A 27106-nucleotide genomic window follows, 5' to 3' on the forward strand; every position below is an offset into this window, starting at 1 on the left:
CTTCTCAGCCTTAGGGAGGGGCTAGTAAAGGAGGGGGTGGGGTTCGGATAGAGAGACAGGCTGGCTTGCCTAGCTGGGTAAGTTTAGGAGTAAGGAGCTTTCCTCCGTTTGTTTGTTTGCTTGCTTCCTTTCGTTCCGCCAGGTGCCCCGCGCTGCCCTTTACGCAGCAGGTTTCTGTTTACTCAGAAGTCTGGGTGGACTACTCGGGGTAACGAGTAGAGTTAGGGACGGCTGGGCTACTCAGGGTGCGACCGGGCACCTCCTGGAAAGTAAGCGGGAGTTCCCCGCGAGTTAGCAAACAAGGCTTAGGCATGCCCGCGGTTGGCATGGGGTGGAGTGTCCGATGGAAAGAGGCTTGGGAGGTGCAAGCGGGCTTTCGGGTTCAAGGAGAGGGCAACGAATTCAAACCATCTGTCTGAAGTAGTGTAGGGTTTCCTGCCTAAGCAGGGGGTTGGACTAGAGGACCTCCAAGGTCTGTTGTGGTTGTATTATTATTATTATTATTATTATTATTATGAATAATAATAATAATTAATTAAATTTGTATGCCGCCCCTCTCCGTAGACTCGGGGCGGCTCACAGCGATAGCGAACACAATGTAAAATACAAATTTAATATTTAAAAACTAAAAAACCCATAATTAAAAAACATACACACAACATAGGGGGGGGCTGATCAAAACATTTAAATATGTTAAAGGGTTAAATAAGGTTCAGGAGGGAAGTGTTTTTAATAGGCAAGTGAACACAAGAACAAGGGGACACCATCTGAAGTTATTTGGGGGAAAGATCAAAAGCAACGTGAGAAAATATTATTTTGCTGAAAGAGTAGTAGATGCTTGGAACAAACTTCCAGCAGACGTAGTTGGTAAATCCACAGTAACTGAACTTAAACATAAATATATCTATTGTAAGATAAAATATAGGAAATAGTATAAGGGCAGACTAGATGGACCATGAGGTCTTTTTCTGCCGTCAGTCTTCTATGTTTCTATGTTTCTATACCATACATAAATTATATAGGCCTGGGGAAGATGTCTCAATTCCCCCATGCCTGACGGCAGAGGTGGGTCTTAAGAAGTTTACGGAAGGCAAGCAGGGTGGGGGCCATAACAAGACCTGGAAGAGACCTTGGAGATCTTCCAGTCCAACCCCCTGCTTAGGCAGGAAACCCTACACTACGTCAGACAAATGGTTAATCCAACGTCTTCTTCAAAACTTGCTATGTTGGAGCTTTCACCACTGAGGATGTGAAACATGGTACGATTAAACCCTCGGGGACCAAAGGATTTCTCTTGATTTTCCACCTGCCCTGCAATTGAGCAGCCTATCTAATAGGCAAAACCCAAAATCGAAGTCTCACTTTTTCCTCCACATCAAGCACAAAGTCCAGAAGCCGGTTTCCAAGTAGAAATGAAAGTATTTGTATGACTATGGGACTAAAACCAAAAGAGGAATCGGGCTACTATTAAATTTGGAATAGGTTTTATAATTGGTTAAAAAATAGGAACCGAAATAAGAAAATTTGAATGATACAAAATTTGGTATCCATATATCCGTGTATTTATAGGTTAAGTATTTACAGTGCAAACGGTATTACCATATTATAATAAGTATTATATTAAATGGTTAAGTAAGAAAGTAGCATATATGTTTTGACATGAAATATTGTAAACTATATGGTACAGTATATGTTCTTAATTGTTTGTATTTTGTACTTGTTCTATTTGATGTTTATCATTATTTTTTACTTTTTTGTATTTATATTTTGTATTTTTGTATTTGTATTTTGAATTTGTGTTTATAAATGTTTAATAAAAATATTTTAAATAAAGGGGTGTGCATAAGTGCACCAGCGTGCCGACGGTCTCCTGTCCTAATGTTTCTCTCTTACTAGTATCATGTATATAAATATTATTATATCTTTGTATACTACCAATATGTACTTGACTATATATATATATATATATATATATATATATATATATATATATATACACATACATACATACATATATATCTTTGTATTTTGAATTTGTGTTTATAAATGTTTAATAAAAATATTTTAAATAAAATAATAAAAAAATTACACGGTAAAACCTAATAATACCTTACTCCTATCTAAGCATTTTCTATACTAACAGTCTACTACTTATTTATCTTCCTTTCTTCTCTTCCCTTACGAAGTCACAGTGGCAAATGAAGTTGTTGCAATTTAAGGTCAAATAATATTACACCCATAAAAATATTGGCTTTCTTCATTCATCATATTAATGTTACAGTTTTAAAAATGGAATTTTTGGCCATATCTTGTAATAAACCTAGAGAATGCTTCCCAGAGTCATTTGTTGAGATGGGCAGCTATAGAAAGCAAATAAATAGCATAACATAGCATAGCTATGGGACTACCTTCTACTGCACAAATCCCAGCGACCAGTTAGGTCCCACAGAGTGGGTCTTCTCCGGATCCCGTCAATTAAACAATGTCGCTTGGTGGGACCCAGGGGAAGAGCCTTCTCTGTGGCGGCCCCGCCCCTCTGTAACCAACTCCCCCCAGAGATTAGAATTGCTCCCACCCTCTTTGCCTTTCGTAAGCTTCTTAAAACCCACCTCTGCCACCAGGCATGGGGGAATTGAGATACTCTTTCCCCCTAGGCCTTTACAATTTTATGCATGGTGTGTCTGTATGTATGTTGGTTTTACAATAGGGATTTTTAACTGTTTATCTTGGATTGTCATATGCTGTTTACTACTGTTGTTAGCCGCCCCGAGTCTACGGAGAGGGCCGGCATACAAATCCAATCAAATCAATCAAATCAGTAGCATTTTTAGATTTATATATCATTTCACAGCACTTTCCAGCCCTCTCTAAGCGGTTTACAAAGAGTCAGCCTATTGCCCCTAACAATCTGGGTCCTCATTTTATTGACCTTGGAAGGGTGGAAGGCTGAGTCAACCTTGAGTCTACTGAGATTCGATCTGCCAAACTGCTGGCAGCCAGTGATCGGCAGAAGTAGCTTGCAGTATTGCAGTCTAACCACTGTGCCATCAAGGCTCCGTTAAAATAAATTAAATAAGTTAAAATTATTTCATAAACGTGAAATATTTTTTTAAAAAAATAAATGGTCCCACTAATTTGCATAACCATGCTTTAGAAATTTGCCCCATTCTTAAAAAACAAAACAAAAAATCCACCCTAAATGGATTGGCCTATGTCACTGAGTCCGTCAAGTTAAATATCGTCTGACTCTCGCTTTTTGTTCATCCAAAGCTCTCGAGCAAAACATTCCAATAATCAATCAGCTTGATTCTACTGGCCTGGTTTCGGAGAGTGCATTATTTCCTGTAATACTCCTTGTTAGATTGCTGGTTGGCCCAGTGATGGCTAGAGATTTTGGGAGTTTATTTATTTATTTTATTTATTTATTTTGTCAAACAATTACAGGGTGATAATTTGTACAAATTAAACATTACATAAGTCAATGTCGAATACAGCTCATCTGTTTAGAATCCATATCGCATCTCAGACATTAACACCCTTGAAAATGTCCAAAGATACTTCACCAGAAGAGCCCTTCACTCCTCCACTCGAAACAGAATCCCCTACGAGACTAGACTTTCAATCCTGGGCCTAGAAAGCCTAGAACTAAGACACCTTAAACATGATCTAAGTATTGTCCACCAGATCATATGCTGCAATGTCCTGCCTGTTGGCAACTACTTCAGCTTCAACCGTAACAACACAAGAGCACACAACAGATTTAAACTTAATATTAACCGCTCCAAACTTGACTGTAAAAAATATGACTTCAGTAACCGAGTTGTCGAAGCGTGGAACTCATTACCGGATTCCATACTGTCATCCCCAAACCCCCAAAACTTTACCCTTAGATTATTTTATTATTTATTTATTTATTATTTAGATTTGTATGCCGCCCCTCTCCGCAGACTCGGGGCGGCTCAACAGCAAAACAAAACAATTCATGACAAATCTAAATTATAATTTAAAATATTTTAAAAAACCCATTTACTAAACAAACATACCTACAAACATACCATTATCTACGGTTGACCTATCCAGATTCCTAAGAGGTCATTCCTAAGAGGTCAGTAAGGGGCGAGTACAAGTGCACTAGAGTGCCTTCCGTCTCCTGTCCTATTACTCTCCTATATCTTCTATACCTTTCTTCTATTCCTATATCTCTTCTTCTATTCTTTCATTGATATGTTCTATTACTATATCTTCTTTTCTATCCTTTCTTAGATATATTTTACTATGAGTATCTCCTCTATAACCTTCATCATGTGTTTTTCTGTGTGTGTGTGTGTGTGTATGTGTGTGTATATATATATATACGAAAACAAATATATATATATATATATATATATATATATATATATATATATATATATATTTATATTTGTTTTCATAAATTTTCACGGGTATATGTATGTAGATTGTTCTGAGTTCGGGTTTTGCCCTGTGTAATATTTTGCATGTCTATGCGACGTTTCGGTGAAATCACATTCACCATCATCAGGCTGAAGTTCCAAGCAACAACACGAAGCTTGGAACTTCAGCCTGATGATGGTGAATGTGATTTCACCGAAACGTCGCATAGATATGCAAAATATTACACAGGGCAAAACCCGAACTCAGAACAATCTACATATATATATATATATATTTCAATACACAATGAGGGTTTTAGTGGGTTATATATATACCCACTAAAACCCTCATTGTGTATTGGACAAAATAAATAAATAAATAAGCAATGATAAAAAGTAGACAATAGGACAGGGACGGTAGGCACAATGGTGTGTTTATGCATGCCCCTTACAGACCTCTTAGAAAGCGGGAGAGGTCAATTGTAGATAGTCTAAGGTTAAATGTTTTGGGGTTAGGAGTAGAAACCATAGAATCAGGTAGTGCATTCCAGGCGTTGATTACTCTGTTGCTGAAGTCGTATTTTTTGCAGTCAAATTTGGAGCGGTTGACATTTAGTTTAAATCGATTTCATGTTCATGTGTTGTTGCGGTTGAAGGTGAAGTAGTCGTTAACAGGTAGGACATTTTGGTATATGATTTTATGAACTATTATTAAGTCGGAACGGAGACGACGGAGTTGTAAGTTGTCTAAACCAAGAATTTCAAGTCTGGCGGAGTAAGGTATTTTGTTGTGAGAAGAGGAATGAAGGACTTCACCAAATTTGCTGGGCTTCACCAAATTGAGGAAGGCAGGGCTTGTGAAAAATATCACCTCTCATACGGAGGTGTGTTCTTACACTTTCTGGACTTTTCTGTGATGCTTTCAGAACCAATAAATACCTGATTGTTTCCTTTTAATCTTTATTGAGTTTTTTTAGTTATAAACAAACAACATATAAACAAGATATACAAAAATAGATGAAATATAAATAGATAAAATAAATACTAACCATTTTTGAAATTATTTCATTTCCATTTCATTTCATTTTATTTCATTTCCATTTCCATTTCCATATTATATTATATTTATTATATTATATTATATTACATTACATTATATTATATTATATTATATTATATTATATTTATTTATTTATTAGATTTGTATGCCGCTGCTCTCCGTAGACTCGGGGCGGCTCACAACAATAACAAAGACAATGTAAGAACAAATCTAATAATTTAAAAAACACTAAAAACCCCATTATTAAAAGCAAGCATAGACACAAACATACCATGTATAAACTGTATAGGCCCGGGGGAGATGTCTCAGTTCCCCCATGCTGGACGGCAGAGAGGGGTCTTAAGAACTTTATGAAAGGCAAGGAGGGTGGGGGCAGTTCTGATCTTTGCCCTTATACTATTTTCTGTGTTTTATCTTAGGATGGATATATGTTCATCTCAGGCATGTTTAAATTCAGTTACTGTTGATTTACCAACTATGTCTGCTGGAAGTTTGTTCCAAGCATCTACTACTCTTTCAGTCCAATCAAATTTTCTCACGTTGCTTCTGATCTTTCCCCCAACTAACCCCAGATTGTGCCCCCTTGTTCTTGTGTTCACTTTCCTATTAAAAACACTTCCCTCCTGGACCGTATTTAACCCTTTAACATATTTAAATGTTTCGATCATGTCCCCCCTTTTCCTTCTGTCCTCCAGACTATACAGATTGAGTTCATTAAGTCTTTCCTGATACATTTTATGCTTAAGACCTTCCACCATTCTTGTAGCCCGTCTTTGGACCCGTTCAATTTTGTCAATATCTTTTTGTAGGTGAGGTCTCCAGAACTGAACACAGTATTCCAAATGTGATCTCACCAGCACTCTATATAGCAGGATCATAATCTCACTCTTCCTGCTTGTTATACCTCTAGCTATGCAGCCAAGCGTCCTACTTGCTTTCCCTACTGCCTGACTGCACTGTTCACCCATTTTGAGACTGTCAGAAATCACGACCCCTAAATCCTTCTCCTCTGATGTTTTTGCTAACACAGAACTGCCAATGCAATACTCAGATTGAGGATTCCTTTTCCCCAAGTGCATTATTTTACATTTGGAAGCATTAAACTGCCAAAACATTATACCACCAATACATACTTGACAAAACCATCCAACAAACAAACAAACAAAGAGGTCATCTACTGGCCAAATGAAAGCTTTTCCCTACATCCCTGAAAGTGATAAGAGGTTACCAGGGAAGGTATGGATGGTATGTATGTATGGGATTATGACTGTTTTATTTATTTATTATTTATTTATTTATTGGATTTGTATGCCCCCCCTCTCCAAGGACTTCATGGGTTTCCTTTTAATATGGGGTTCTGTACTTTTGGATTATATTTGACTTTTTTATTGTTCTGTATCTATTTGTATTTCTATTTATATTTTATTGTAAGCCACCCTAAGTCCTTTGGCAGTGAATGAATGAATGAATGAATGAATGAATGAATGAATGAATGAATGATAATACACATTGAAGAGAATACTCACTCATTTACCTATCCCTTTTATTCTGGGCCATTTATGCAGGGTGGGCGGATGGCTTTGTGCCTGGAGGGGGGAATAGGGGCTTAGCCCCTCCCTGGACATAATGAGGACCTGGATCCAATTCAGGACATCAGATGTCCTCCGATAGAAACTGAAAATCCATTTTCTGACTTCTGTCCTTCTTTGGGTGTCTTTTACAGATCCAGCGCACCTCCAAAACCTGGCTGCCTTCAACCCTCCCGTCTCCGCCTCCCCTCAGCCTTTCCACCCACCTCTTCCACCTCCCTTCTCAACCCTTCCTGGCACCCTGGACAACTTCCCCGGACTCTCCTCTCCCCTGCATCTGGTCTCAGGTTTGTTTGTTTATTTTATTTATTTATTTATTTGTTTGTTTGTTTGTTTGTTTATTTATTTAGTCCAATACACAATACACATTGAAGAGAATAGGTATGTACTGTAGTAATATAACTAAAGAAAGGAATAGAAGAAAAGATATTTTATATCTTTTCTTCTATTCCTTTCTTTAGTGAACATATTTGAAAGGAAGAAAAGATAAATGAGATAAGGAGAGACTATTGGACAGGGGACGGAAGGCACACTGGTGCACTTATGCACGCCCCTTACTGACCTCTAAGGAACCTGGAGTGGTCAATCGTGGATAGTCTAAGGGAGAAATGTTGGGGGTTAGGAGCTGACACTACCAAGTCAGGTAATGAGTTCCATGCTTCAACAACTCGGGTTCTTTTTTCTCCTTCCGCACATCCTTCCCTCCCTCTTTCTTTCTTTCTTTCCTTCTTTCTTTCTTTTTGTCTTCCTTTCTTTTTCCTTCCTTCTCCCTGTGTGTCTGTCTTTCTGTCTTTTTCTCTTTCTGTTTTTCTTTCTGTCTGTCTTTCTGTCTTTCTGACTTTTATCTTTCTATCTTTCCTTTTTTCTTGATATCTCTCTGTCTTTCTTTCTTTATATCTGTCTTTCTTTTTTCCTTCCTGCCTTCCTCCCTCCCTTCCTTCCTTCCTTTCTTCTCTTCTACGTGCAGAGAGGAGGGTTAATATTGGGCAGCTGTAGGGCCATGCATCTCCTCCTACCTGGAGGACCATGAAGGACCTCAATTGGCAGGCTTAAAGGTTCAGTGTGGTACAGGAGCTCCTGGGTGATTTTCCTGACACTGAATAGTATTTTCCTTCCTTTCCAGATGGTTCGAAAAGAAAATTTCGTTGGGGGGACAAGGAGCCTCCCAGAAAAAGGCTCAAGGAGGACAAAGAGTATTCGGAAGGTGAGTGCAAAATACACTTGGCGCCAGGTATTCCCTGGCCCTTGTTAGCCTTCATACCAGATCCTGGGCTTCAAGGCTGGTGGACCCTTAAGAAGGGAATCCATAGCTGGGAGATAGTGGGATAGAGCATCTTGGTGGGAGAAGTGCGGGAGCCCAAAAGTAGCTCATATTCTGTCTAAGCAACCTAGTTGGTATCCTCCAAACAGGGATTCTTTCTCCTTCCTTCCTTCCTTCCTTCCTTCCTTCCTTCCTTCCTTCCTTCCTTCCTTCCTTCCTTCCTTCCTTCCTTCCTTCCTTCCTTCCTATCTTTGTTCTTCTTTCTTTCTTTCTTTCTTTCTTTCTCTCTCTCCTTCCTTCCTTTCTTCTTTTCTAATTTCAGAGAGGTGGTGTTCATATTGGGCAGGTGTAGGGCCATGCATCTCCCCATTCCCAGAGGACCATGAAGGACCTCACTTGGCAGGCTTAAAGGTTCAGTTCAATGTGGTGCTGGAGCTCCTGACATTGAACAGTATTTTTCTTCCTCCCTTTCCAGATGGTGGTCAAGTGCAACAGTCTACGAAGGGAAAAAGAAAAATGGCTTGGACAGACGAACCTCCAGAAAAAGTCATCAAGGAGGAGGAGGAGATGGAAGTGCCCACCGAACTCCTGGCTGTCCACGAAGACCCAAAGGTGGCGTTTCCCGGAGTCCTACCAGACCTGCCAGATGAACCCTGGGATGACTCTTCCTCTTCCAATGACTCAGATCTCCCCCAGCCCAAGATGCCCACCGAACTCCTGGCTGTCCACAAAGACCCAAAGGTGGCGTTTCCCGGAGTCCTACCAGACCTGCCAGATGAACCCTGGGACGACTCTTCCTCTTCCGATGACTCAGATCTCCCCCAGCCCAAGATGCCCACCGAACTCCTGGCTGTCCACGAAGACCCAAAGGTGGCGTTTCCCGGAGTCCTACCAGACCTGCCAGATGAACCCTGGGACGACTCTTCCTCTTCCGATGACTCAGATCTGCCGGATGAACCCTGGGACGACTCTTCCTCTTCCGATGACTCCACGGCAGGCCAGGCCTCTTCGGCTGTGGAGAAGAGCCAGCCCCAAAGCCAAGAGAGGCAGGTCCCCACTGCCATAATCCCACCTTCCCCAAAGGACTGGTCTTCAGCACTTCCAAGTAGCATGGACTGGAGCACCCATGGTGCAGCTGCTTGGAAGCCCACCAGCCTGGGGTCGAAGCCAGCTGGCTTAGGGCCAAACGTTGGGCGCTCCAGCAACGTTTCACCACCCCCCTATCAAGGGGACACATTTCAGTCCTGGAGAGCGCCACCCCCCGACCTGGAGGTCTCTCAACACATCACAAATGAGCAGCGGCCCCTACGGGAAAAGTTGAAGCAACAGGCTCAGCTGGCAAGGAAAATGGCCGCCCTCTGCACGTTACTGGCAAGGATGAGGATCACTGAGGACTTTGAGGAAGAAATGGACGTCTTCTAGCTTTGGCCATCCTTGCCGGTCATCCTCTTGGGCTTCTCCAATAGCACTCCATCTTTATAATCTGTTTTACAATAAAATGTTATTTTTTTAAAAAAAAACTGCAGTGAAATATTTATCTCCCTCGGCGGAAGACATTGGTTTGAAAAGGAAATCTACTACACAGTCATACACACTCAATCCAACTAATTGTAATACAGTGATCTCTCGATTAGCGCGGGGGTTACGTTCCAAGACCTCCCGCGCTAACCGATTTCCGCGTTATACTGGATGCGGAAGTAAAACCACCATCTGCGCATGTGCGCCATTTTTTTCATGGCCGCACATGCGCAGATGGTGGAGTTTGCGTGTGGGCGGCGGGGAAGACCAAGGGAAGATTCCTTCAGCCGCCCAACAGCTGATCTGCTCCGCAGCGCGGAAGCAGCGAGGAGCCGAAGATGGGGTAAAGGCAAAGGGGAAACCCCATCTTCGGCTCCTCGCTGCTGCCGCGCTGCGGAGCGGATCAGGTGTTGGGCGGCTGAAGGGACCTTCCCTTGGTCTTCCCGCCAGATCACTTGCCGCTTGCCGCTTGCCAGTCCACGCCCCCCTGGATGAGCGGCCCCGCATGGCCCCAGCGCCGGACTCCGTTGCCGAACGCCGAAACCGGAAGGGGCGAGGTGGGGGAGAACGGGAGGCTCAGCATTCCGTCAGTCGCAGCGCTGGCTGTCAACTTTTCTTTTTAGCACTGGGGAGGCAAGTCAGCTCCTGCCCAGTTTTAAAAAGAAAAGTTGACAGCCAGCGATTGTTCCGCTGCCGCCAGCATGGCCTGGCTGGCAGCGGAAGATGTAACCTTCGCAACCTCGGAGAGCTTCCTGGGCATGAAAGCTCACGAAAACCAGGAAGCTCTCTGAGGTTGCGAAGGAGCCCACGATCACTCGGCTGCAAGCGGGAGGAAGGCGAATCCCACGGGGCTGGGCTCGGTTATCCCCTCGGCTCCCCTCCTACCAGCCCCGCCGCGGAAGGCTCCATTCTGTTCCCTGAATGGAGACCGCCGGCCGCTCATTCGGGTGGCAGGAAAGCGAATGTCACGGGGCTGGGCTCGGCTCCCCCAGCCCCGCCGCGGAACGCTCTATTCTGTTCCCTGCCGGCCCGATTGAGCGGCCCGCGGTCTCCATTCAGGGAACAGAATGGAGCCTTCCGCGGCAGGGCTGGTAGGAGGGGAGCCGGGGGGATAACCGAGCCCAGCCCCGTGGGATTCGCCTTCCTCCCGCTTGCAGCCGAGTGATCGTGGGCTCCTTCGCAACCTCAGAGAGCTTCCTGGTTTTCGTGAGCTTTCATGCCCAGGAAGCTCTCCGAGGTTGCGAAGGAGCCCAGGATCACTCGGCTGCCGGCGGCAGGAAAACGAATGTCACGGGGCTGGGCTCGTCTCCCCCCCCATAGCAGCCCCGCCGCGGAACGCTCCATTCTGTTCCCTGCCGGCCCGATTGAGCGGCCGGCGGTCTCCATTCAGGGAACAGAATGGAGCCTTCCGCGGCGGGGCTGGGGGAGCCGAGCCCAGCCCCGTGACATTCGCTTTCCTGCCACCCGCAGCCGAGTGATCCTGGGCTCCTTCGCAACCTCGGAGAGCTTCCTGGGCATGAAAGCTCACGAAAACCAGGAAGCTCTCTGAGGTTGCGAAGGAGCCCACGATCACTCGGCTGCGGGTGGCAGGAAAGCGAATGTCACGGGGCTGGGCTCGGCTCCCCCAGCCCCGCCGCGGAAGGCTCCATTCTGTTCCCTGCCGGCCTGATTGAGCGGCCGGCGGTCTCCATTCAGGGAACAGAATAAAAAAAAAATTATTTTTTAATATATATTTTTTTTTAATAATATTTTTTGAAAAACCGCGTTGCAGCGTTTCGCGCTAATCGAGAACGCGCAAGTCGAGGGACCACTGTACAGGAGTCAGAAAAAGGGGGGGCATCAATTCCCTCACGCCTGGCGACAGAGGTGAGTCTTCAGCATTTTGCGGAAGGCGAGGAGGGTAGAGGCAGTTCAAATCTCCGGGGGGAGTTGATTCCAGAGGGCCAGGGCCACCACAGGGAAGGCTCTTCCCCTGGGTCCCACTAGGCGACATTGTCGACGGGACCCAGAGAAGGCCAACTCTGTGAGACCTAATCGGCCACTGGGATTCATGTGGCAGAAGGCAGTCTCGGTGGTATTCTGGTCCGAAATCCTTGAAGGGCTTTATAGGTCATTACCAACACTTTGAATTGTGACCGGAAACTGATCGGCAGCCAGTGCAGGCCATGGTATAGGATTTCTTGCTTGGGGGTGTGTGTGTTAAACTAGATGACCTACAAGGTCCCTTCCAACTTTGTTAATCTGTTAATCCGTACTGATGAGAGCGAATACCAACACTAAAAGTCTATACAGGCTGAAACTCTTAAGATGGACTGGTCTTTGGTCTTGGATGGGGTTGAACTGCCCCAGATGGGACCCAAGGCACAATCTGGGGGTTCTCCTGGAGTGGGGAACCCCTGCTCAAGAAGTTAGTAACCTAAAAGTATAAGAGAAGGATCAATGATGATGCAGATTTACCAAAATGGAGAAGTCAACATTACTATTTGTCAGTAATGTGATGTAATGTCGCTTCTGCTTTGGTAATCTCATACTACTAACCAGAGCATACAAAACATTTGCCAGACCAATCCTTAAATATAGCTCATCTGTCTGGAACCCACACTGCATTTCAGACATAAACACTCTATAAAATGTCCAGAGATACTCCACTCCTACAGTTCTCCACTTGCGACAGAGATGCAACTAGATTTACAATCCTAGTCTTAGAAATCTTAGAACTACGCCGCCTTAAACACAACCTAAGCATAGCTCACGAAATCATCTGCTACAATGTCCTTTCTGTCAAAGTGAAGTGTCATCTGTCAGAAATGGAGCAGGGTCTTCTGGTTGGGCAGGGGGGAGTTGAACTAGATAGAAACATAGAAACATAGAAGACTGACGGCAGAAAAAGACCTCATGGTCCATCTAGTCTGCCCTTATACTATTTCCTGTATTTTATCTTACAATGGATATATGTTTATCCCAGGCATGTTTAAATTCGGTTACTGTGGATTTACCAACCACGTGTGCTGGAAGTTTGTTCCAAAGATCTACTACTCTTTCAGTAAAATAATATTTTCTCATGTTGCCTTTGATCTTTCCCCCAACTAACTTCAGATTGTGTCCCCTTGTTCTTGTGTTCACTTTCCTATTAAAAACACTTCCCTCCTGAACCTTATTTAACCCTTTAACATATTTAAATGTTTCGATCATGTCCCCCCTTTCCCTTCTGTCCTCCAGACTATACAGATTGAGTTCATTAAGTCTTTCCTGATACGTTTTATACTTAAGACCTTCCACCATTCTTGTAGCCTGTCTTTGGACCCGTTCAATTTTATCAATATCTTTTTGTAGGTGAGGTCTCCAGAACTGAACACAGTATTCCAAATGTGGTCTCACCAGCGCTCTATATAAGGGGATCACAATCTCCCTCTTCCTGCTTGTTATACCTCTAGCTATGCAGCCAAGCATCCTACTTGCTTTTCCTACCCCCCAACCACACTTTGAGCTACAAGGTCCCTTCTAACTCTGAGGTTTTGGACTGGCTTTGATATCAGGAGATATCATCAGATGAAGCATAAAACAGGCCAGGATCCAAAGAAGCTAAAAGCATTAATAGTTTATGTTCCTAACTTCTGCAGTTGCATAGCCATCCGCTGAAACAAGAAAAAAAAAGAATTCTCCTTACCGTAGCCACCTTTCTGGACTGCAGCACTGAGCCAATAGTAACTGTGTGTTCTCATTTCCTCTGTGAGTACACAGAGCAGATGCACCAAAGACAAATGCCTTGGGTGTCCAATCACATTTGACCAATGTTCTGCTGGCGTGTTTCAACCGCCCATAATTACAGGGTAAATTAGTCCAGGAAGACACACACCACACGATAAAAGGAAAACCCAAAAGTTTTTAGAAACAGAAAAACAGAAACAGCTCCCTTTTTAAATGTCAAAGGGATTTTCTGGTACACACAAGGCACAGGTGAAATGCAATCCAATGCCCTTCGAAAGGCGAGGAGAGTGGGGGTGGTACAAATCCCCAGGGGGAGTTGGTTCCAGAGGACCAGGGCCACAACAGAGAAGGCTCTTCCCTGTGGACCTGCCAGTTGGCATTGTTTGGCTGATGGGACGTGGAGAAGGTCAACTCTGTGTGACCCGACCGGTCACTGGAACATATGAGCAGAAGACAGCCCCATAAATAATCTGATCCAAAACCATGTAAGGCTTTAGAGTTAATAACAAACATATAAATCAGCCGATCGGCAACCAGTGAAGTTCACGGAGTTCTGGACTGATGTGGTACAGATCAGGGTGTACCTGATCTTTGAACAAACAAGCCATTTTGATTATTATTATTATTATTATTATTATTATTATTATTATTATTATTATTTTAATTGGATTTGTATGCCTCTCCTCTCCGCAGACTCGGGGCGGCTAACAACAGTAATAAAACAGTATGTACATTGATTCAGAAACTGTTGCCCTATTTGTGGACATCAATTCCCAGCTTTTCTCACCAGCATATGCTGGCTGTGAGATGCTAAGAATTGAAGTTCACCTGTCTTAAAGTTGCCATGGTTCACAAACAAAGTGTGTTTTTGTGTGTGTGTGTGTGTGTATGTGTGTGTGTGTGTAGGAGATGGGGTTGCCATCCTAGTGAGAATATTATTTATTTGTATCTCCCAAGTAATAAATCATGGGAAAGAAACTCAGTATAATCACACAATGTAGGAGAGATAAAAACCCAGGAGCCTGAATGTAAACAGACAAATCACAGGCCATCTTTGCTTAGTTTTAAGTTTCCATTCCAGCTTGTAAAGCTTCATGAGTACGTGTCCCTTATTTTTTAAAAAGATTTTTGTCAGAAAATCTGATTCTTTTTTAATCTGCCATCCTTCATTTTCACCTGCTGTTCCAGAGGCACAGATCAACTGATCTAGAGACTCCCATCAGCTGCAATGGATCAAGTGAGTGGATTTTTTTTCCTGGTTCTTTATTGGGGTGTGTGGGTGTCTTCCACTGTTGCTCCAAGGAATGTTGGTCTTCTTAATAGCAAAAATGAGAGACTTACTCTTAGAAACACAGAAACATAGAAACATAGAAGACTGACGGCAGAAAAAGACCCCATGGTCCATCTAGTCTGCCCTTTTACTTTTTCCTGTATTTTATCTTACAATTAGGCTGAATGGCAGAAGAAGCATTTTTATTTATTTATTTTTTATTCATTTGTCCAATACACAAATACATAGGAAGAAAATAGACATGTGATAATATAAAAGAGGGTGAAAGTGAACTTAGAGGAGAGGATATATGAAAGGAAGAGAATATATAAGATAGGTGAAAGAAAGGAAAGACAATTGGACAGGGGACGAAAGGCACACCAGTGCACTTATGTATGCCCCTTACTAGCCTCTTAGGAACCTGGAGAGGTCAATCGTGGAGAGTCTAAGGGAGAAGTGTTGGGGGTTAGGGGTTGACACAATTGAGTCCGGTAATGAGTTCCACGCTTCGATAACTTGGTTGTTGAAATCATATTTTTTACAGTCAAGTTTGGCACGGTTCATATTAAGTTTGAATCTGTTGCGTGCTCTTGTGTTATTGCGGTTGAAGCTGAAGTAGTCATTGACTGGTAAGAAAGACATTGCAGCATATGATCTTGTGGGCAATACTCAAATCGTGTTTTAGGCGTCTTAGTTCTAGGCTTTCTAGGCCTAGGATTGTTAGTCTATTTTCGTAGGATATTCTGTTTCGAGTGGAGGAGTGAAGGGCTCTTCTGGTGAAATATCTTTGGACATTTTCAAGGGTGTTGATGTCTGAGATGTGGTATGGGTTCCAGACAGATGAGCAGTAGTCTAGGTGCATTGCAACTTCTTCTCCCTGTCGGAGGCAATTTAATCACATCTTACATTCATATTCCTTTTCTCTAAAGCACAGGAAAAAAAGTTACGTCTCTTTGGGGTTAGACAGAGAGACAGAAATAGACATAATCGTAACATCCAACTTTATAAATGCTTGCTTGTTTTCTGATATTCTTTCTCTGTTTATAAGAATATCTTAACTAGTTTCATTATTTCCGAACACAAAAGTATTCAGAAACTTCAAATCATGCAGAACGCAGCCCCGAGAGCCTTCGTGGGGCTTCCCAGATTCGCCCACATTTCTACAACACTCCGTGGCCTGCATTGGCTGCCGATCAGTTTCCGGTCACAATTCAAAGTGTGGGTTATGACTTTTAAAGCCCTACATGGCATTGGACCAGAGTACCTCCGGAACCGCCTGCTACCGCACAAATCCCAGCGGCCGATTAGGTCCCACAGAGTTGGCCTTCTCCGGGTCCCGTCGAGTAAACAATGTCGTCTGGCAGGCTCCAGGGGAAGAGCCTTCTCTGTGGCGGCCCCGGCCCTCTGGAATCAACTCCCCCTGGAGATTAGAACTGCCCCCACCCTCCTTGTCTTTCGTAAACTACTCAAGACCCACCTATACCGCCAGGCATGGGGGATTTGAGATACTTTTCTGTTTCTTTTGGGGTCTCGGTTTCTTTCAATTTTTGAGCAGAAAGCATGTTCTTATAAGGCTAGTCAAATAAACCCAAAACCAACAGCCCTGGTCCATGGCAAAGAACCCACCACTGCTACTAATCTGAATAACGAGATAACTTATTTTATTCCAAGGTATCAGCTGGATGGAATCTTATCCCCTGCAAAATTAAAATTCTTACTGTAATCTCATCTTTTTAAATGTTGCTGGTTCCACCTAATGGCAGCTGGACATAAGACTACTAACTAGTAGATTCTAACTACTTGGTCTCCCTCCTCATTCTCCTTTTCTTCCAACATTATCAAAAACAGCAATGATCAAGCAAACTAGACACATTCTGCTCCAAATAAGTCAGTACCGTCCTTTTGTTGTTTTGTCACGCCTTCCTTTATCAAAAACAAAAATAAAAACCAGGGAGAGGACTTCCACTGGGAAGAGGGAACTATACTATGTCCAATAGAATGTTTTTGTCCCATTTCAGGAGTTGGTTGAAGGGAATCTTTGCAGAAAATGTTGGCATTCGACTCTCTGGATTAATTTTATAGCCACACCCACTCAGTCACATGATAACGAAGCCATGCCGCCATCACATGATCAGCAAGCCACACCCACAAAATAAGCCATGCCCACAGAACAAGTAGTAAAAACAGTTAGAACCCACCCCTGCCCAAAAATGTAGACTAAATTTCAACGTTAGAAAGGCAACCTAGAATAAAACAATAATGTATCTCTTCCATGTTCTTTCCCACTAAACAGCATAGATATTTTCTTAAGAACAAAGTTTTATGACATCCTTAGCTTTCAGTTGTAACCCTAGCAAAGTAAAAGGAAAAAACTCTCTATCCTCAAATACCATAAGACGCACTGGAGTATAAGACGCACTTTAGTTTTTGGGGAGGAAAATACGGAAAAGAATCTGTTTACCAGGTATTCATCTGGCTAGTGTCCTTAGTCTGGTCAGATTCAACACATTATTTTATCTCCTGGTTAGGGCTTAAAAAAAACTTTATTCAGAGAGAGTAACAATGAAAGAGCTTGTAAGCCATTAAGAGCTGGGAACATCATTAGCACCTGGAAAGAAACATTTGGAGCAAGTAGAGCTATGGAAAAAAAAAACCCTGCAAAGACTTAGAGCTTGGAAAACATTCTTCACAGAGAGCCAAAATGAAAGAGCTTGCAAGCTGGTAAGAACTGGGAACATTGTTCGCACCTGGTTAGGGCTGGAAAGAAACTTATTCACAGCAAGTTAGAGCAATGAAGAAAACCCTGGAAAGACTTAGGGCTTGGAAAACATTCCTTGCAGAGAGTAACAATGAGAGAACTTGCAAGCTGGTAAGAGCTAGGAACATTGTTAGCATCTGGTTAGGGCTGGAAAGAAACTTATTCAGAACAAGTAGAGAATGAACACCCCGCCCCACAAAGACAGGGTTTGGAAAACATTCTTTGCAGAGAGTAACAATGAAAGAGCCTGCAAGGTAAGAGATCATTAGCAGCTAGAAAAAAAGCTACATTCAGAGTATAAGATGCACCCAAATTATCAGCCTCTTTTCGGGAGGAAAAAGGTATGTTTTATACTCTGAAAAGTATGGTATGTGCTGTTTTCCTCCTCTTTCCAATTTTTCTCATGTTGTTGTTGTTGTTGTTGTTGTTGTTATTATTATTATTATTATTATTATTATTATTTATTAGATTTGTATGCCGCCCCTCTCCGTAGACTCGGGGCGGCTCAGAGCAATGATAAAAACAATATACAACGACAAATCTAATAGTTAGAATCTAAAATAACAATAATACATTGAAAAAGTCTAAAAAACAGGAAACTCCAATATATAAAAAACATACATACAGTCATATCATACACAAAAAACCCCTACATAGGCAGGGGGAGATGTCTCAGCTCCCCCACGCTTGACGACAGAGGTGGGTTTTGAGGAGTTTACGAAAGGCAAGGAGGGTGGGGGCAGTTCTAATCTCTGGAGGGAGCTGACTCCAGAGGGTCGGAGCCGCCACAGAGAAGGCTCTTCCTCTGGGTCCCGCCAAACGACATTGTTTAGTTGACGGGACCCGGAGGAGGCCAACTCTGTGGGACCTAACCGGTCGCTGGGATTCATGCGGCAGAAGGAGGTCTTGTAGATAACCTGGTCCGGTGCTGTTGTGTTTGGGCCTGGGCCAGCTGTTGCCCTCACAGATAGAGGAGACCGCGGCACACAGTGACTGTGAAAGCCTGGCTGACAGCCAGGAAGATGTAGCAGACAGTCAGGAAGATGTGGCAGAGAGCCAGGAGGATTCAGCAGACAGCTCAGGGGAGGTGGCTGGAAGTTCTTCGGACAGTTTGTCCTCTCTCAGTTCGTCTGCAGGGCAATACATTAATTTACGCAACCGAAGGGCCTTACAAAGAAGGGATCGCTTTAAGAAGTATGATAAGGCATGATAGACACACCTGGGCTGGGTGTGGTTCCCTTAATGAGGGCTAACGGCATAAAAAGGGAACAGGGGCCAAGGCAAACTGTGGCTGTTTATCTGGGTGGTTTGTGTGGCGTCGTTGTTCCTGCTTTGAAGTTTCTGCTCTGGGATTTCAATTCAGCATTGTGAGAGTTGAAAACTCTGGGACAAGCTGCTGCTTTTGTGCCGTGAGAATTCAGAGACCTCTTGGAACATTTATGTTTGCTTTTTCATGAACTTTGTAGCTGGCTGAATTTTCAACTCAACCTGTGTTTTACTCCTGAAAGTAAGGACCGTTTTCTTTAGACTTTTTCTTTTCTGTTTAAAAGTGTAGTAGTACAGTATAGCACTTTGCTACCCATATGGCTTACGTGCGATGCATCCCCATATGGGGTCGGGGGTGTCCTGGCACATGTCTTGCCTAATGACACAGAAGCCCCAATTGCATTCTTTTCTAGAACATTGTCCAGCACCGAGAGGAACTACAGCCAATTAGATAAAGAGGCCTTAGCCTTGGTGGCTGCAGTAAAAAAATTCCACAATTATATATTTGGCAGAAAATTTGAACTAATAACTGACCACAAACCTTTGCTAGGCCTTCTAGCCCCTAACAAAACCCACACCTCCTTTTATGTCACCATGACTAATTAGATGGGCTATATTTATTTATTTATTTATTTATTCGATTTTTATGTCGCCCTTCTCCTTAGACTCAGGGCGGCTTACAACATGTTAGCAATAGCACTTTTTAACAGAGCCAGCATATTCCTTTCAGGTTACAATTATGATCTTAAGCATAGAGGAGGGACAGCAATCAATCACGCAGATGGGTTAAGTAGGTGCCCCATAGCAGAAACAGTAGAGGACTCAGCCCCATCTGCAGATGTGTTAATTCTAGAACTTGAAGACAACCCACTAACAACCGCAAAAGAGGTAGCTGAACACACTCAGCGAGACCCAGTTTTACAAAAAGTGATTAATTGTGTATTAAGGGGTTGGCATAACGGATCCCTGGGAGAAGACTTGACTGATTTTAAAAGTAAGAGACTTGAACTATCATATGTAAAAGGGTGTCTTTTGTGGGAAGACAGGGTCATCATTCCTGTAAGTCTGAGAACCAAAGTCTTAACTCTGTTACATGTGGGGCTATCGTGAGGATGAAAAGTTTAGCTAGGGGGCACTTATGGTGGCCTGGTCTGGATGCAGACATTGAAAAGTGGGTAGCCAAGTGTGACCCATGCCAAGAGTCAAGGCCAAATCCCCTCAAGACCACGCCAGTGGATTGGGAGCAACCTACAGGGCCATGGTCCAGATTCCATATCGATTTTGCAGGCCCAGTTGAGTCCCAATACTTCTTGATAGTTGTGGATGCATATTCTAAGTGGGTCGAGATTATTGTAATGAATAACATAACTACGAATGCTACTATTAAGGCTTTGAGCCATCTGTTTGCCACCCATGGCTGTCCTGACATATTAGTGTCAGACAATGGGCCCCAATTGACAGCCAGGCAATTTGAATTGTTCTTAGATCAGTTGGGGGTCAGGCATGCCCTCATCTCGCCTTACTCCCCATGGGCTAACGGGTTGGCAGAGAGGTACGTTCGTGTGGCAAAGGAGGCCTTGCGCAGGTCAGGTCCTGGGGAAGTGCAACAACACCTTGACCAATTTTTGTTGGCACAACATATCACCCCTAACTCTACCACCCACAAAAGTCCTGCTGAAATTCTGATGGGGAGAAAACTTAGATCCTCACTGGATAGACTGCACCCTATGTATTGTACACATGCTTATATGTCTGTAAATCCTGAAAGACACTTGTATTTGGGACAAAGTATTTTTGCTAAGAATTTTGATGGGGGTTTGAACTGGTTAAAGAGAACAATTGTGCAACAGACAGCACCAAAAGCTTATATTGTACGTTTGGACAATGGCCGAATGTGGAAAAAGCACATCGACCACTTACGAAGGCGCCAAGAGGCCTCGTCTGAACAAAACTCTAACACGGATTCTTCCCCCTCGCTAGACTGTAACGCGCAACCAACTTTTATGCACTTTCCAATCGACTCACAAGGACGGGGGTCTCCCTCCAGCAACGCCGAGCCATCTTCCTCATCGGAAGTCGGTGTTGTGCCTGCCGACTCATGATTGGGGGCCGGAGCACAGCCTCGGCCCTGAACAACCAGTGGAGGTGCTAGCGAACCAACCTCCTCTTCTGCTGAATGCGAGGACTCAAATGATCTGCGCAGGTCCGAAAGGACTGTACGTAGACCAAGCCGATTGGAGGACTTTGTCACATGGCTTGCTGAATAACTTTTTTTTCTGACTAAGGAGGGAGGGGTGTTGAATCCCTATGTAAATAGCTGTCTTTATGTAAAAAGCTGTCTCTGGTGAAAATAGTTAAAAATAGTAGTCGCGCCTGATTGGCTAAGGCGCTGACAGTTCAGTTTTGGCGGGAGCCTGAAATGTATATAAGGAACGTCTTTCTCTGTAAAACCCAGACGCGTTCCAGCTGAAGTCACTTTCATTAAAGAGTTGAAATAAAGGAACTGTCAGTTAACCGTGCTGCCTCCGGACTCTTCAGTAATCTTAAGACAAGCTTTAAACATGGCACGCACACATTTTAAAAAGGAATATTATGCCAGCCATTAAAATGGTTAGAACATTGTCAAAATCCGTAGCCTGGAACACTAACAGTAGATACAAATGCAGCCCTAAAAATATCACCCTCTTTTCCTCCTCCTACTCTCGCCTTTCCTGACAGTATGTGTGCTGGTGTACTGATAATTGTCCGGCTTGTTATTTGAAGACCCAGAATTCTATTTCAATAACTGGCCTGCTGGAACATGGAGAGAGATTCAGCGAGTCCTTGGCAGGAAATTGCCTGGTTTCTGCTCCACCATTCAGATATTTTTCAAGCATTTAGGCAGAAGCATCACTGGGCCTATCGCCAGCCTATGAAGCTCCGCAAATGGTCTTAACTTCTGCCAATGGCTGGAGATGGAAAGGAAAGAGTTGTCGGGTGTCTGTACAGCCATGGGATTCTCCAGGGCTGCAATCTGAAGATCTCTTTGGGTTTAAAGCAGAGGTGGATTCCTGCTGATTCGGACCGGTTGTCAGGCTGAAGCCATCGTTTCATTTGGAGACTTTGGCCTGCTGCCAGAATTTTTACTGTGTGGCTTATTTTGTGGGTGCGGCTTGATGGTCATTTGACCAGGTAGGCGTGGCTTGCTAGCCACGTGACCAGGTGGGAGTGGCTTGACAATCATGTGACTGGGTGTGGATTAAAGGTCATGTGACAGAGAGGGAATGGTTTACCAACCTAGATAAGTTTTCAAATAGGTGCTTGGATTCTTTTTCAGTTGATTAAGTCACATTATTTGATGAATAGGACAAATGAAAGACAACATTACTGTATTTGTTGAGGAGCACAGTCACATTTTAAGATTTTGGACTGAACCCACAAGGTTCAGTATGAGAACAGATTAGGCAAGTAGCTCAATTTTCTTTAATTGCTATAAAAACTCAGTTTTGGGGAATGATTAAAATGATTAAAGCGTTTATATGGGGAAGAACATACTATTTAATTATTTCCTATTTTAAAAGCAATTAAGGATCATGCTAAGATACTAGAGAAGGAAGGACAATAAAAACACTATTAAGTATTCAATAAACTTACTACCCCCACTGTGTTTCCCCCCCAGGGACACTGCAACCATCATAAATATGAATCAGTTGTCACTAGTGATGGGCGAACCCAATGCCGAACTCGAACTCCGAACGCTACGTGACGTCAAATCTCCACCCCCGGAATATCATAGTTTTTTATTTTAGTCAGAAGTCATTTTTTTCAGTGTCATTGTAACTTCAAACGGGCATTAAGTGAACTGTTTGTAAGTTGAGGACTATCTGTACCTATTGTGATCATAAGTTGAGGACCAAAATCTTACAGGGCCTAAGTTGTTAGCCAACAACATACATACTAGATCCAGAGGCTCTTGGTTGAACACAATTCTAAATGATGCTACAACTCTCCTGCATCTCTTTGTCACACCCTAAATTTGAAGGGTCAAAAAAATCTTGGCCATCAAATTTATACAGACCGAGAGCTTTGTGATGCTGGCTGCACACATGCCCCCAGTGAACGGCTACCAAAATGTTGACTACCACACTGTGGGCCTGGCTTATGCATTTTCTTTCAACATCTTTCAGTGGAAATTGGGTGCTCTGGCGTGGAGCTCCATTTCCGCTACCCCGCTGCGTTCCACCCCACATCTGGGCAGTAGCCCCCCCTACATCCCCCAAGGCTATAACATGGTTTGTTCAAATGTAATATGAACCCACCTCCGAAAAAGGTTTTTTTAGCCCTAACAAGGTGTTAACAATCTTCCTGGCTTGCAGGATTTTTTCATTGCTACTCCTAAGGATTTTTTCCCAGCCTTAAATCTTTGCAGGCTTGTTTTCATTGCTATTCCCTCCGAAAAAGGTTTTTTCAGCCCTAACCAGGGGATAAATGGTTTGCTGAAGACTAAGGACACTAGCCAGCTAAACACCTGGTAGGTAGATCCCCCCCCCTTAATTTCCTCCAGCAAAACTAAGGTCCATCTTCTACTCAGGTGCATCTTATACTCCGAAAAATATGGTAATCATATCCATTTAATGCCAGGCATGAGTAATCTCTGTCAAAAAGTAATAGTCTGTGTTATTTTCCTGCTATTTAATACTGCAGTCTGAGTTTTCTGCTATTCAGTTATCAAACTTGCAGTAGAAAGTTTTTGAATAGCCAAGAAAATTCCTTTCCAAGCGATAGGGAAAGAAAGAAAGAAAGATCCCAGTCTTGACCACTTTTTTGAAAATCTCACCCACTCATCTGGGATGACCACTCCTCCCAATGAATTCTCCCCTCCCCCTGTCCCACCTATTCATATATATGCCATCCTTGCTTTAGGATGAGGAAGCCAGGCCTTGTAGTTCTTCAGCTCACACGGATTAAAATTAAAGCCACCAGACCTATTGACACAGAGTATTAATAACAACAATAAGAAGAAGAACCGCAATAAAGGTTTAAGGATCAGAAGTTTGGTTAGAGTCACCCATTGTAATAAAACAAAATGTACCAAAAAGGAGAATATTTGGAGCTTGGGGTTGAAATGAGGGGTTCTTGGTGATCTCTGAACTTGCTTATTTTCTTTCAGATGTTTCATTACCAAACTAGGTAACATCATCAGTCATAGTAAGGAGTACTGTTTTTGCTGTCAAACCAAAATGTGATTTGCTTGATTTTAGTTTAGTACACTGCATGAACTCACCCATTTAACCACGTCACTAGAGATCATCAATCTGGTCTAAAAGTTTAAGGCACCAGGCTAGAAACCCAGAGACTGTGAGTTCTAGTCCTGCCTTAGGCAGGAATCTGGCTGGGCAACTTTGGGGGCCAATCACCAGGACACTGAGCTTTAATCTTGCTTTAGGCATTACAACTGGTTGGGTGACTTTGGCTGGACACTCTCTCCTAAGCCTAACTCACCTCAAAAGAGGGTTGTTGTTGGAAGAGAGCTGCCTTGAGTTACTTATAAAGTTGAGATAATAGAATAAGAGAGTTGGAAAGGACCTTGGAGACCTTCAACTCTCAGAATTCCCCAGCCAGCATAGATAGATAGGTAGGTAGGTAGATAGATAGGTAGGTAGATAGGAAAGAAAGAAAGAAAAAAGAAAGAAAGAGAAAGAAAGAAAGAAAGAAAGAAAGAAAGAAAGAAAGAAAGAAAGAAAGAAAGAAGAAAGTCTTCATCTTGATTTCCCATGTTGGTTTATTGATTCATTTGCCCCCGGTCTGCCCAACATCCCAAGTCATAAATCCTCACAATCCGTTCAATCAAACGATTTATGCTGGGACTCAAGAATACGTTAAACCACAACCAAGCTGCTGTTAAACCTGCCAAGCCATGTGCCAGCCACCAAAGGCCCTTTTCACAGCCTGTTGCTTTTCTCGCAAGGCTTCAGTGCAGTGCAGATGAAGGCCCTATGGCCTGTGTGTGTGTGTGTTTCTGTGTTTGTGTCTGTCTCTCTCTCCGTGTCTTCCCTGGGCCACTATTGCAACCAGACCGGCACAGCACAGTCCTGGGACCTCCATCAAAGAAAGACCTTACTTTAGTTTTACCTTACACCCCAACCATTGAAAATTGTTCCTGCATTCACACACACCAGTTAACTTTAAATCCTGGTTGTAACATCGCACCAGAGCATGGACTGTTCTGAGTTGACACCATCCTTTTTACTCCTCCACCCCACACCCTAAAGCCAAGCCGACCGAGTGGCTGGAAATAAGGAGGAATTTCAACCTGGAAATAAGGAGGAACTTTCTGACAGTGAGAGCGATCAACCAGTGGAACAGCTTGCCACACGCCCCAACACTTGAGACTTTCAAGAAAAGACTGGACTGCTTATGGACAAGTGTGATGTAGGGTCTCCTGCAGCAGCAGGGGGTTGGACTAGATGACCTGCAAGGTTCCTTACAACAACAACAACAACAACAACAACAACAACAACAACAACAACCACAACTGTAACTCAACGTCGTATGGACAGCTGGTGGAACAAAGCATTGCATCACCAGTACTTGGAGAAGATTGAAGGCAATGGTCATGACTTACAAGTGGAACACTGAAAAAGGAGACAGAAGGACTAATACTGGCTGCAGAAGAACAGGCCATTAGAACGAATGCTGTCAAAGCCAGAATTGAAAAATCAACAGACGATCCAAAGTGCAGATTCTGTAAAGAAACAGATGAAACAATCGATCACATACTCAGCTGCTGCAAAAACACCGCACAGACTAACTACAAGCATAGACACGATACTGTAGCACAGATGATCCACTGGAACTTGTGCAAGAACTACCATCTACCAGTGGCAAAGAACTGGTGGGATCATAAGCCTGAAAAAGTGGTCGAAAATGAGCAAGCAAAACTACTGTGGGACTTCCGACTTCAGACTGACCGAATTCTGAAGCATAACACACCAGACATCTTGATTGTGGAGAAAAAGAAAGCATGGATCATCGACATCGCAATCCCAGGGGACAGCAGAATTGAGGAGAAGCAGCTAGAGAAATTAGTGAAATATGAAGATCTAAAAATCGAGCTGCAATGACTGTGGCATAATCCAATGAAAGTGGCCCCAGTGGTCCTTGGCACCCTGGGCGCAGTGCCAAAGGATCTCAGCATACATTTGAAAACCATTGGAATTGACAAAATCTCCATCTGTCAATTGCAAAAGGCCGCTTTACTGGGATCATCATAGATAATTTGCCGCTACATCACGCAGTCCTAGGTGCTTGGGAAGCGTCCGACTGGTGATGAACTACGAAATCCAGCATAGTGATCTCGTTTGCTGTGTTGTATTGATAATAATAATAATAATAATAATAATAATAATAATAATAATAAGTGGTACAGTGAATGCATAAAACTCACACGCACACACACACCCCTCTTCCCAGCGACACCCCTTCATTCCCTCCCCGCAGCTTTTGCCCCGGTCCTTCGCCCTCAGCCCCCACCTTCTGCAGCCACTGGGTGTTGTTCTCCAGGACGGTCTCCAGCTGCTGCAGCCACTGGACGGGCCACTGGGCTTCGGGCAAGGGCGGCGCGTCCCTCTGGAGCGAGTTTGACACTTGGAACGGGACGGCGGCGGGAGGACTGGACGCCCCCTCGCAGCCCACCAGCTCCGGCAGCAGGAAGGTGTAGGTGCAGGAGCCGTGTTGCAGACAATGCTGGTTGCGCTCCGGGGAGCCCTTGGCCAGCGGCGCCCCCGACTGCAGCATCCCTGCCCAGACGGCCAGCAAGAGATGCGCCGGGACTTGCCACTTTCCCATCCTGGACCTTCCTCGGGCGGGACGTGCCAGCGAACTCCTCCGGCTTTGCAGCGGGCTTCTGCGCTGAGAAGTCCGGACGCGCCGCAATCTCGGGCTCCCCGCCTCTTGCGGGCAACAAGGAGAATGGAGGGCGGGTGGAGTTGGGGGGGGCTCGGAGCCTTCCCACCCTCTCCGGCCTCCACCTCTTCCCGACCCCCCTCCGCCCCCCCAAACTCCTGCTGGCTTTTGGAAGCCCGCCCGGGTGGCTCGGCTGGCCAAATGGAGCGAGGACCCGCTTCGCGGAAGAGCGAAAAAGGGTCAAGAAAACACGCGCTCCCAAGTCACACAGCTCCCCCCCTCCGGACCTTGCCTTCTAGGTCCAACGAGCGGGTGGGTGCCTGGCAGGCTGGACCGGTCAGGAATGGCACGGAAATTTTCCCCGCAATAGATATAACACTATTTTTATACAAACAAAATAA

This window comes from Erythrolamprus reginae, chromosome 11 (genome assembly GCF_031021105.1).
Source record: "Erythrolamprus reginae isolate rEryReg1 chromosome 11, rEryReg1.hap1, whole genome shotgun sequence".
Classification (NCBI taxonomy): Eukaryota; Metazoa; Chordata; class Lepidosauria; order Squamata; family Dipsadidae; genus Erythrolamprus; species Erythrolamprus reginae.